We start from the raw sequence: 13,453 nt of genomic DNA, 5'->3' as shown, positions 1-13,453 counted from the left end.
GGAACTAGTTTTTAAAATTGCCATGTGCTTCGTTATTTTTTCACATTTAGTGGAGTAATTATTTCATAGATTTAATTTAAAATTTTCTGCGTTTTGGTTGCCCAATATATATAAAACTATACATTAGAAAGATAATTTACTTTTTGGCTTACCACTATATAATGATGAGAATAATCTACTTTTTTGGTGATAATCAGCACTTATTAAGTATGTTTATTTTAAAGTCATTTTTATTTCTAGCAAGTGAAGGGCAGCTATAAAATAAACAACATTCTGAGGACCACCCGACAAAAGACTCCCAAACTTTGCTTCCTGAAAAAGGAATGGGCCTCTTGCAGGACGAGGCAGAAACCAGTGTGCAGAAAGTCTGGACCAGAGCAGCTTGGACTGTGTCTGTGAGCTGGTGGCTGTCCACAGCTGTCTGCTACTGGTTCATGACAAGTAAGTGCAGCAATTGCAAGCAATCATTTAAAAACACTTAAGCAGTTTGACATAGTAATTTTATTTCTGTTGACTCAAAATAAAAAATTGGAGTTTGAATTTTATATGTTTGGGGTTTTTTAAATTTTTTCAGTTATTCCACGTTATTATATTTTACAAAATTATCCACAGTGGATTGGAAAAAAATTTTTAAGGTCCTTACCGCAGATAACTGAGAAGCACTGATCTACAGGAAGGTCGATGTCAGCCTAATGTAAACAATGACATCATCATAATTTTTATGATATATCAAGCCCTGTTATAAAGTCTTGCAACCTAAATGTATTTACTTCTCACAACAACCCTTTAAGGGGGAACGCCTCTGATTTCTCAGGTAAGGAAACCGAGGCAGAGAGAAGATAAATCACTTTCCCAGTGTCGCACAACTGGCATGTGACAAGTGAGATAAGAACTCAGGAAGTTTGGCTGTTGGGTCCTAGATGCTAGTAACTTCTGTCATGAGACTCTATAATAAAATACGAAGAGCCTGTTTCACATGTAAGTGGCAACATATAAAGAAAATCGAGGAATGGTTTAACACCAAAATTCCAGAAGGAAGACATCTGTGGGAGGAAGGAATGCAGGGAATTCACTGGAGAGGGGCACCTGCCAAGCTTCAAGGGTCTGATCATGTTTTATGCCTTAACCTGGTGAGGAATATACAAGCATGTTTCATTCTACTATTATTTTTCTACTATTATATTTCAGCTGTATACAACACATTTTATACACTTTTATGCGTATATACATTTAACAGTTAAAAATATATTTTTTAATTACACATTTTAATTAGGTAAAATTATATCAATTTTACCTAATATGCACTATATTGCGTGTAAATACATATATACAATATACTGCACATATATGTACTGTTCATTGTTTCTAAGATCAGTTTAGAGCTTTAGCTTTTTAAACTTGCATAGTTATCAAAGAAATAAAGCCAACCACAAAATAAGAATCAACAGAATGCAGTAATCCAATCATAAAGGAGAGTCAAATGTGCTTACACATATTTAAGAAATCAATCATCTAAGTTATAAATAAAAGTAGTTCATTTGTGTCCTTTTCTTTAGATTCCACCCATAAGTGATATCATATGGCATTTTTCTTCCTTTCTGGCTTAGAGAATAATTTACTTTAAAATAAAATAAAATTTCCAATGGAATTGCTGTTTTTCTTTAAATTCAATTAAAGCTTATGGCACTGCATAATTGAACTTTACTAATATTCTTATGACTCTCATATAAGAATCTTTGTGCAAGACAGAGATGAATTGAACAGTCATACCTATATATCTGCATTTCAGCCAAAAGTATGAAATTTCCCCTTAATCAATTTTCCCACCTCCATCATGAAGAAGTTCAAAAAAAGTGGACTGACTGAAGGAGTTTTACCTTCTCTCTGTCCCTGGATGCACTTAAATAGATCTTCTGTTAAGAGTGAATTTACTAAAAAGAGCCAACAGGAAGGTTCTAGAATGGAGAGGAAACCGGATCATCTACTTCAAGGAAAAATACAAGCTGCTTGTGTAACCCTGGTCGACAGCACATGGGCCAGGATGCTCCACAGGCAACCTGTCATTATCAAGCCAGAAAGGGGCGGAACTTGCTGTTTCAGGCGCTGGAGGGGAGGCGATGATTGGTATACTTAACAATCAGCCTGGGCAATGGCTGGAAGGACAGACATAAAGGAAGGCTGATTCCAAAGTACGTGCACTTTGCAAGTTGGTCCCAGGACTAAAAGGAGCAGGGGTGGGAGCAGTCTTGTATACAGCCCATTCCTGGGCCACAGTCCTGAGGCTGCACGGTGGTTTGAAGTCAGACCCTCAGTGGCACCCCACAGCGCCCCCACCTTACATCCTGATCCTTCGAAGCTAGTGGCAGAGGCTGGTGGGGTGGAATGTGTTCATCTAGGATTCCAGTGGGAGAATCAATCATTTGTTTCACGCAGTTGTTAGGAGAGAGGAAGATTATACCAGGGCAGAGCATCTTCACGCCAGCCTGAGGACTCGGCAGCTCAACTGGGGCTGATGTGGCTTTTGCTCCTTCAAGAAACATATTTCTGGGTTTTGGCAACCAGAATTCCACCAAACTCCTGGATCCTATTTTGTTCCCATTGCTCCAAGCGGTTTTCCACATTCTAACTTCAAAACTCTCCTTCCCTTCTTGATAGTGAAATCTTTGATCACAGGTGCTGCTTTTTTGACTGGAGAATGGAGGGGCTAGCAAAAGGACTAAAGACAGCATGGCCATGGCTTTGGGAGGCCTTTCATAGCCAATAGAGGGGAGCCTGATACCTGTTCAGCCACTCTGGTTTTGCCTGCCGACCCAGAGCCTATGGGAAGCAAAAATAGCAGCTGCTAAAAATTGCTGATTTCCCCACTTCTGGGCATATATCCAGAGGGAACTCTAATTCGAAAAGATACATGCACCTCAATGTTCATAGCAGCACTATTTACAATAACCAAGACATGGAAGCAACATAAACGTTCATTGACAGATGACTAGATAAAGACGTTGTGGTATATTTATATAATGGAATATTACTCAGCCATAAAGAAGAATAAAATAATGCCATCTGAGGCAACATGGATGGTCCTGGAGACTTTCATTCTAAGTGAAATAAGCCAGAAAGAGAAAGAAGAATACCATATGATATCACTCATATGTGGAATCTAACAAGAAAAAAGAGAACCCTGATGAAACTCATCTACAAAAGAAACAGATTCACAGACATAATAAATAATTTTATGGTTACCAGGGAGAGGGGGTGGGAAGGAATAAAGCTGGTAGTTTGAGATTTGCAAATGTCAACCACTATATATAAAAATAGATTAAAACCAAATTTCTTCTGTATAGCACAGGAAACTATATTCAATATCTTATTATAACCTTTTACGAAAACAAATATATGTATATATATGTATATATGCATGACTGGGACATTATGCTGTACAAGAGAAATTGACACATTATAACAGACTATACTTCAATAAAAAAAAAAGAATGCTGATTTCATTTACTTACAGTGCTATGTCACTTAACAAAGCTCTTTTGAACAAATCTGACTTCTGCTCATTGCCATGGGGGAAGTGGTCATCTCTGTGCTGAGTCTCTGCCACCTTGCACACACAGTCCTCTGTGTCAGCCTGGAAGGCCACCTCATCACTGGGAAGGCAGGTACCACCCTGGTCTCAGCACTACACAAGGGGGTACAGCCAGACATTGGCTGGTGTTCTGCCTTCCTGTTACTTCACCTGACCCCAACATCCAAACAAAAATAACAGCAGCCCTAATCCAGAGGGAAGAGGCAGGGCAAATCCAGCTGAGTCACACTTTGAGGTCTCCTAAAATTTTTTCTACTTCTGGAAAAGTTCTTATCTGTAAAAAGTGGTGTTAAATGCCTCCTCTTTTCTAATAGAGACATAGTTTTCTTCCATTGCTTGTGCAGCAACAGGGAAATTTAAGAGATGTATGAACTGGGAATTTTTGAAATCATGTTTCAACATCAGTGCTGCTTATATGCATGGACAGTGTATGGTACCCACTCCCCTCCAACCCAAGAGACAGCAGAAGGCAGCTTCAGGACAGTTCCCAGGCCTCCCATAGAAAGATCAAGCTTCCCAATCCCCATTCATCTTATCTCCACGATCAGCATGGGGAACCACAAGGCTCTGAGTGGTAGATGCTGGGGAGGAGCAGGTTTGCCTCCCTCTTACCTTAGGGTGTCATAGTCGCTATTCCAATCTCCAGGGCCAGCCTCCTTTACTTACAGTCAAGGGAAGGCTAGGGAACTAGGTAATATTGCTTCATTCAAATAATCCAGAGAGATCTGTCAAAGAGTAGGCACTCAGCCAGGAAGACATGATCCTTCAGAGAGAAGGAGGCCAAGAAATGTTTCTTTGAGTTAAAAAGAGCATAAAAAAAGAACTTGAGCAAGATGGCAGCATAGGAAGACCTTGAGTTCATCTCCTCCCACAGACATACTGAACCTACACCTACATATAGATCAATTACCCTTGAAAAAGACCTGAGGGCTGACTGAACAGCTTCTGCACATAGAAGAACCATACAGAAATGGGTAAAAAAGACAGAGACATGGTATCCATGGGTGCTACACCCCTGACCCAGAAACTTGAAATAGGGAGGGATATTACTGAGGGTCCCAAGCACAATTCTGGGACACAGTGAAAAAAATGCCAGTTTAAAGGGCACCTGGACTACATAGGTAGGAAATCCAAATGGGTGAGGAACTGCCGGAGCCCTCTCCAGGGTCAGAGTTGCCAGCACACAACACAGGAGCACCTAAATATATAAAGCAAATATAAACAGAAATAAAGGGGAAAATGGACAGCAATACAATAATAGTAGGAGACATTTAATACCCTACTTACTTCTATATATAGATTATCCAGACAGAAAATCAATAAGGAAATATTAGCCTTAAACAAAACTTTCCAAAAATCTATGGGATACAGCAAAAGTCATTCTAAGATGGAATTTCATAGCAATAAAGGTTTACCTCAAAAAACGAAAAAATCTCAAATAAACCATCTGGATTTACATTTAAGGGAACTAGAAAAAGAACAAGTAAAGCTCAAAGTTAGTAGAAGGGAGGACAATAAAGAACAGGTTAAAAATAAATGAAATAGAGACTAAAAAACAATAAAAAGGTCAATAAAACTAAGAGTTGGTTCTTTGAAAAGATAAACAAAATCTACAAATCTTTGGCCATACTCATCAAGAAATAAAGAAAGCCCAAATAAATAAAATCAGAAATGAAAGAGAAGAAATTACAAATGACACCACAGAAATACAAAAGATCACAAGAGAATATTATGAACAATTATACACCAGTGAATTAGACAACCTAGAAGAAATGAATAAATGCCTAGTTTACAATCTTCCAAGACTGAATCATGAAGAAATGGAAAATCTGAACAAACTGATTACTAGGAAGAAAACTAAATCAGTAATAAAAAAAACCCTCCCCAAAAGTCCAGGTTCTGATGGCTCACAAGTCAATTTTATCAAATATTTAAAGCAGAGTTAATACCTTTCCTTCTCAAATTATTCCAAAAGATTGAACATGAAGAAACACTTTCAAATTCATCTGATGAAGCCAGCATTACCCTGATACCAAAACCAAAAGCACCACAAAAAGGAAGATTACAAGCCAATATCCCTGATGGACATAGATGCAAAAATCTTCACCAAAATATTAGCAAACTGAATTCAACAATACATTGAAAGGATCATACACCATGATCAAGTGGGATTCACTTCAGGGATGCAAGGATGGTTTAACATTCACAAATCAATCAATGTGATAAATCATGTTAGTAAAATGAAGTATAAAATTCATATGACCATATCAACAGATTCACAAAAGCATTTTGACAAAATTCAACATCCATTTATAATAAAAACTCTCAACAAAGTGGTTTTGAAGGGAATATAATCAACATGATAAAGGCCATATGTGACAAACCCACAGCTAACATCATATTCAATGGTGAAAAGCTGAAAGTTTTTCCTCTAAGATCAGGAAGAAGACAACAACTCTCACTCTTGCTACTTCTATTTAACATGGTATTGCAAGTCCTAGCCAGAGCAATTAGGCAAGAAAAAAGAAATAAAAGATATCCAAATTGTAAAGGAAGAAGTAAAACTGTCACTATTTGTAGGTGACATGATACTATATATAGAAAACCCCAAAGACTAATAAAGAACTAATAAATTAATTCAGTAAAGTTGCAGGATACAAAATTAGTATACAGAAATCTGTCACATTTCTATACACTAATAATGAACAATCAGAAAGAGAGATGAAACAAACCCCATTTACAATTACATCAAAAAGAACAAAATACCTAGGAATAATTCTAACCAAGGAGGTGAAAGATCTGTACTCTGGAAAATACAAGACAGTGAAGAGAGAAATTGAAGAAGACACAAATAAATAAAAAGACACCCCATGCTCATGGATTGGAAGAATCAATATTGTTAAAATGTCCACACTATCCAAAGCAATCGCCAAACTCAATGCAATGCTTATGAAAATACCAGTGGCATTTTTCACAGAAATAGAACTAATAATCCTCAAATTTGGGAAACACAAAAGCCCCCAAATAGCCAAAGCAATCTTAAGAAGAATCTACAATGGGGAAAAGACAGTTTCTTCAATAAATGGTGTTGGGAAAACCAGACAGCTACATGCAAAAGGATGAAACTGGACCACTGTCTTACATTGTGTACACAAAGAAACACAAAATGGATTAAAGACTTAAATGTAAGACCTGAAACCATAAAACTCTAAGAAGAAAACATGGGCACCCTTGGACATTAGTCTTAGCACTATTTTGGGGTGGGGGGGGAATATCTCCTCAGAAAAGGGAAACAAAAGTTTTAAAAAATGGGACTACATCATCTAAAAAAGCTTTTCCACAACAAAGGAAACCACCAACAAATGAAAAGGCAACCTATTGAATGGGAGAAGATATTTGCAAACTCTATCTTCGATAAGGGGCTGATATCCAAAATATATGAAGAACTCTAATAACTCGATATTGAAAAAACAAACAACCTAATTAAAAAATGTGCAGAAGACTTGAGTAGACATTTTTCCAAAGAACACATACAGATGGCCAACAGGCACATGAAAAGTGCTCAACATCATTAATTATCAGAGAAATGCAAATCAAAACCACAGTGAGATATCACCTCACATCTGTCAGAATGGCTATCTTCAAAAAGACAAGAAATAATAAATGTTGATGAGGATGTGGAGAAAAGGGAACCTTTGGTGGGAATATAAAGTGGTACAGTCATTATGGAAAATCCCATTTCCAGCTTCAGATATGTTTTGTTTGGCCAGCATAGTATACTTTTAAGGGGGGGCGGAATTAAGTTCATTAATTTATTTATTTTAATGGAGGTACTGGGGATTGAACTCAGGACCTCCTGCATGCTAAGCATGCGCTCTACCACTGAGTTAGACCCCCATCCCCTGCAGGCACAATATATTTTTGAATGTTTTACTCTTACTTAGTTGCAACCTTAGAGATCTGAGTATTTTGTATTAACAGATAAATAACTGGATTTCCAGAAATCTTTGATAAAGCAGGAGATCTGGCAAAGCTGGCTGACATGCACAAGTGGATCAAAATTCTTTCCCTCCGAGAGCCCCATCAGCCCCTGGCTCTCCTTGGCATCTCTGCTCCCTGCTGGCCCCTGCAGCCATGCACTCTGCCCTTTTAGGCATGACCAATGTTTCCCTACCTAATGTTTCACCAAGGGAGCTCAGACAAAATATCCACACTCACATTCAGACCTGTTAAGTTAGAATATGGGCCTCAGAAGAGTTTTGAAGTCCCCAGGTGATTCGAACATGCAATCAGGTTTACAAAGAGCTGGGGCTAGACCATGAAGGGCAGGTGGTAAATTTTTCTCTTTTTGAAGCTCCTCAGTGGTACATTTTATTCTTTCACCATTTTAGAAGTACTTCATTTTGTTCTATGAAAACCTTGTTTTCTCATACTCTATTCTTTTCAGTGCCTCACTCAGCCTCAGGGTTTTCTTTCTTTCTTTTTTAAGCTTCTCTTTCTGCTCCATTAAGTTATTTTGGCTGCTCCATTCTGAACCCCTCCTCCAGTTTCTCCACATTCTTTTTAAAGTACAATGCACAAAATTAGAAACAATACCCTAACCATTATTTTACTAGAGTAGAATTCAGTCGAGGTATTTATTTCCGGTTCCTTGTATATTTAACACCTCAGAATCACATTAATGTCTTTTCACAATGCTTTTTTTTTTTTTTCTTAATCATCATCTGGTTTTTGTTAACAAGGGACTCATTTGCAGAAACCTGAGAAACCACAGTTCAGGATGGAAAATCAAGTTTCGGGGCAAATTAAAGCAATGAATATCAAGCCTCATTTCCTCATTAAAGGGACGTCAATCTTCCTCCAGGGCCATAACCCGATATGCAAAATTAAAGGGGCCACAAGCATGTCTGTAACACTTTCAGTTCTTTACCTATAAATTAACTAATTTATAGCCAATAGGCTAGTCTGTTTTTAGGGAATTTCCAAGCTAATTTGACAACAGCTTTTCTGAGGGTTATTTATTTTTTTCCCCCATTTTACAGACTTTTCCTTTCTTTCCTTTTTGTTTTCGTTAAGATAATCCTCAGCTCTCAGGTTATAACAGAAAAGCTGCTTAGTGGGCGATGGCATTGGAAAACCAGCACACATTTTAGCACATCTTTATAAGATATTACTTTGGCATGCCCATTTTATAGATTAGGAAACTGAGGCCTGGAAAGTTTAAGCAGCTTGCCCATAGTTGACTGCCCACACACCAATATCGCCTGAGTCCTGGCTTTGTTGGTCCCTGGGGAAGGTGAAGCCTTCCATGGCCATCAGCCCCTGACTCTGAACACCCTACAGGACCTCAAGAAATCCAGCCTGGCCCGGAGGGCGGGCAGGGAACGGGGTTGAGGGGGGTGTGGTGTTAGGCTTTAGATGCTACTTCTCAGTATCACACATTCGGGCCCGAAACAGATCGACGTGGAAATGCACAAGAAACACTGAACAAGATATTCCAGAGCCAACTGACGCTGTTAGCCTCCCCTAGGAACCCCTAGGGGAAAGTCAAGGTTCTTTTAAAAGTATATAAACCACGGAGAGGCCCTGGCAGGATGCCACCTTTGTAAACTTGGAAACCTTGTCCAGAAATAAATATAAAACTGAAGCTGACCTTCAAGATTCCCTCTAAGCGATCGATAGTGAGAATAAAACCACATCCCTTCACTTCCATACTTCGGGGAGAAAGGAGGGCATTGAGGTCTCTTCGCTTTACTTATGGTCTTCATAAAATGTCTGCCGTGTTAGAACACAAAGTGTGGGGAGGCAAACGGAAGGAGCGAGCTCGGGGCTCGGCGAGAGGAGAGTTTGGGGCCCAAAAGGCTCTGAAATCCCAAAGGAATCCGGACCTGCCGCCTTCGAGAGCCGAGACCCTGCTGCGCCCGATGCTTCCGGGGGCGCCGCTGCGCCCAGGTCCCTGCAGGACTGATCGCGGTGGTCAGTGCCAGCGCACAAAGGTCCTCCCTGGCGGGAAAACACTGGCCTAATCTCATTGCTTTGAGCCAACCGTAAAATGCAGTTTTTCCCCTTTCTCAAAAAAGACCCAAGTATTTGGGGACTGGACAGGACTGTCTACACCGGCTGCCTAGGCCCAGCGTCTTTTCTTTGTGCGTCCGCCTCCAAACCATAGGACGAGATCCCGAGGCGTGCGCTAGAAGCCGGGCGCTCAAGCCTCCTGTCGCCGCGCCAGGGCGCACCACCCACAGACAAGGCGTGGCGACGCGCGTCGCGAGGCCCTCGCGTAGCCGGATCCCCCGCGCGCCGGCCTTTCCTCTCGCTGCCTCTGCGTCCCCGCAACCAGGCTGGAAGCCTTATGAGCCCAGCTCCTAACACACAGGCTGCGCCGAGCCACGGATACTCACGTTTCCAGTTGTTTTCATTAAGTGCGCACACTGTCCTCGGCCACTGGCAATTAGAAGCAAGGGAAAGCGCCCTGAGAGCCGCCTTTCAGGCAGCGAGAAGTGACAAGCAGGCTCCCAGCTAAAAGCCCCTCATTTTCTGCAGGCTCACTCAAAATGCGCCTCGGTGCCGCCAACGCAGCTGCCAGGTTTAATAACTGTGTCAGACAGCCCCTCCCCCCATAAAGAGACACAAAGATGACAGGCTGGGGACTGAGGATCTCACGTTCAAGCCTCAGCCCCTGCAACACCGCAGCTGGAATGACTGCATGCACGGACCAGGAAAAGGTTCAAATGCTAGCCTTGACCTAGGAATTCTCCAAAAGCCTCAGTTCTTTTCTATTCGCTCTGAGCATAAATTTCATGCTCTTCCCAAAGGTACCTGTGAAACAAAATAAGAGGGAAGTGCCTTTCCAGTTAATCTAGCCTGCATCTCGAATGTAAAGGGGACTTACGTAGAGGGAAGCAGCCAACCTCAATCCTATTAATACTTGATTTCTGGGAACTGGTGGGATGTCCTGGCACTTTGCAAAGCCCAGGAAGATCATCGAATGGGGTTTCCCTCACGTTTCGTCGCGCACACGCACGCTCCAGCCTCTGCAGAGGACGCTGGACAGTGGAACCTTACTGTCTGGGGGGGCTTCTTTGCAGATCCTTCTCGACCTGGACCATCTCCAAAGCGCGAATATCTCCTCGAGAGCGACTTGATTTTATCAGGCCGGAAGGAACTGGTGGTTCTATTTTGCAAGTGAAATATCCCACCGAAAGTAGTGCTTTATTTAAAAAAAAAAACAAAACAGTACATATACAATCCACACAGGGTACCCAGCAGCCTTGGCGGCCACTCCCCACGGCCTCCCCGAGCCCCGCCCCGCCCCAAGGGCCCTTTTCCGTCCCACCCGCCCCCCCTGCCACACCTGCCTCTGCCGGGAGTGGTTTCCGTGGAAACTCCGGAGAGCCATTTCTCCCTTCCTTCCTTCTCGGTTACCCGGAGAACTGCGAACTAGCTTTCGGCGGTTCAGGATGGATGGCAGTGGATGCCTGCTTTAAATCACAGATTCACAGAGATTCTCGAGGGTGGTGGGACAGGAATAGCAGGGCAGCGATATTTGGGAATGGAGGTGGAGCCCCGCTAGCCTGCGCGTGGGTGGGGTTAGTGGCATCGCCGACCCCAGGGACAGCGTGGCTCCCCCCTCCCCACTCCCAAATGATTTTTCACTTGGTTTTAGAATGAATTACCTCATTCTCTTCAGCACACTTGATTTTCTCCATTCCGCTTAAGGTGCTATCTATAAAGTTATTTTGCACAGACCAAGCACTAGCTAGCTCCCGGTACAGGTGAGGAGAGGCCTGTAAAGATGTGTGAAGCCATGGGGAGGGAGACCTCGTGGGAGTAATATGTGACTGCGGGGGATTTCTTTGCACTATCAGTCCACAATGATGGCAACAAAGTTAAACTCACTATTTCAGGTGAAATTCCGGGTGGGGAAAAGAAGACGGGTGGATGAGACTGTCCATATTTGCTAAACGTTTAAATGTTCATATGACATCTTGATACTTTCGGCTATGGACGTTTTATACTCATCAAACGACAAATCGGTACTCAAAAGTAAAATGAAACAACTCAGTGTGCTTTGTGCAAGGCATAATACAATTGCATACACCCCCCCCCATATATTGGTTTCTTCTTGCTATAAATTGTATGTTTCATATCTGGGTTATTAAAAGTTTGAAATCAACAGCATGCTTAAATTGCTGACATTTTACTTTACACATTATAATATGATGATGATGTTAATTAATCTCTGGGTTGAGAATGAAATATATATTTGTATATGTGTGTATACAAATGCATCTCTTTAAAACTCATAAATGCATTTCTGTTAAGTTCCACATGCTTCTAATTTTCACAAAGGAAGTGATATTTCTATATTTTTCGATAGTTCTATATTTTATAAAACCAGTTTATGTAAAAGAAAACATACAGGAAATTTTTGTCATGAAGCAAAAACCTCATCTAAGAGCCATCTAGTTTACATATTTTGAAAATCCATATTTTGTATCCTGAATCTGCTTTGAAGCATATAATTTTGGAATCATGTTACACAGACGCTCATTTGCAAATGAGGCTCTATAAAACAAAACTATGTAGAGCCAACAATAGAATAGACACCCACCTCTCTCTCTTATTACATTTCAAGTTTGAGAAAATAAAAAGTATCAAGCAGATTATCTTCACTTCTAAACCAAAATTCACAGTGAATACTGTAGAAGACAGAAGAATAGGGGTAAAGAGGTTGAAAAATACTAAGCAATGAAGTATTTTAAAATATTGCTCCAAAACTAATTAACAGCAAGATGATTATATTTAGAATATTATATAGATTGGTAATATTTAAGTGAGAGTCAAAACATTAGATACGATCCCAGTTTTTTTCAAAGTTATGGGTGCATGTACTTGTCCACGTGACAGTTATGATGCGGGGGCATTTTTGGCTTTACACTTGCCTATGTTTTCCAGAACAAATATTGCCAATGAGAGCAATGTGGTAGTACTGCTTAAGAGCATAGGCTCGGAGTCAGACAGAGCTGGCTTAAGTCCCAACTGACCCTTCCTGGCTATATGTGCTTTCTCATTTGAAAAACCCAGCTAATAGCACCTTCCTCATAAGGTGGCTGGGAGGATTAAGTGGCAGAAGGACTGAAAATTACTCAGTACTGGGTGTGGCACATGGAAGAACATCTTCATTATAGCAAATACATTCGTCCCAGGTTTTAGGCTCTTATTTCCCAGGATCTTAATTCTACATTGGATATTTTTGACACTTCAATTAGACATTATCATTTGGTATATGCAATACTGTTTATATTTGTCCACATTTTTTACCCATATTTTTCTTCGTTACTTTCTGCATCCCAGAACTTCCTTCTGGGGTCATTCTCCTTTTCCTTAAAGGGCATCCCTACGAATATTCATTGTAAGGGTTTTTTGTTACTGAAATCTCCCAGTTTTGGTTTGATAATGCCTTTATTTTGATTTTGTTCTTGAAATATGGTTTCATGTGACATATAATTTTAGGATCATTGTTATTTTCAATCAACATTTTGAAGATACTCCAAATGTCTCCTGGCTTCATTGTTGCTACTGAGGAGTGAGCTGTCATGTAATTTTCACGTTTTTCTAGGTTGTCTGTCAATTTTGAATGTTTTGTTCCTTGTTATGCTTTTATTCCGTTATCTTATCTCCTTAAAATATTAAACACACTTATTTAATCTTCTGTCCCCAGTCATTCAATATCATAGTCTTTGCAGGTTTTACACAGCAGTTTATTGTCTCACGTGACTCTCACTCATGATGTTGTTCCCTTGTTTATTTAGTGATCTTTATTTATTGTGAATTCATGTGCCTTGGAACTTTATCAGTGGG

Source organism: Camelus ferus, chromosome 2 (assembly GCF_009834535.1).
Source record: "Camelus ferus isolate YT-003-E chromosome 2, BCGSAC_Cfer_1.0, whole genome shotgun sequence".
Lineage (NCBI taxonomy): Eukaryota > Metazoa > Chordata > Mammalia > Artiodactyla > Camelidae > Camelus > Camelus ferus.
This window is presented reverse-complemented; position numbering follows the sequence as displayed.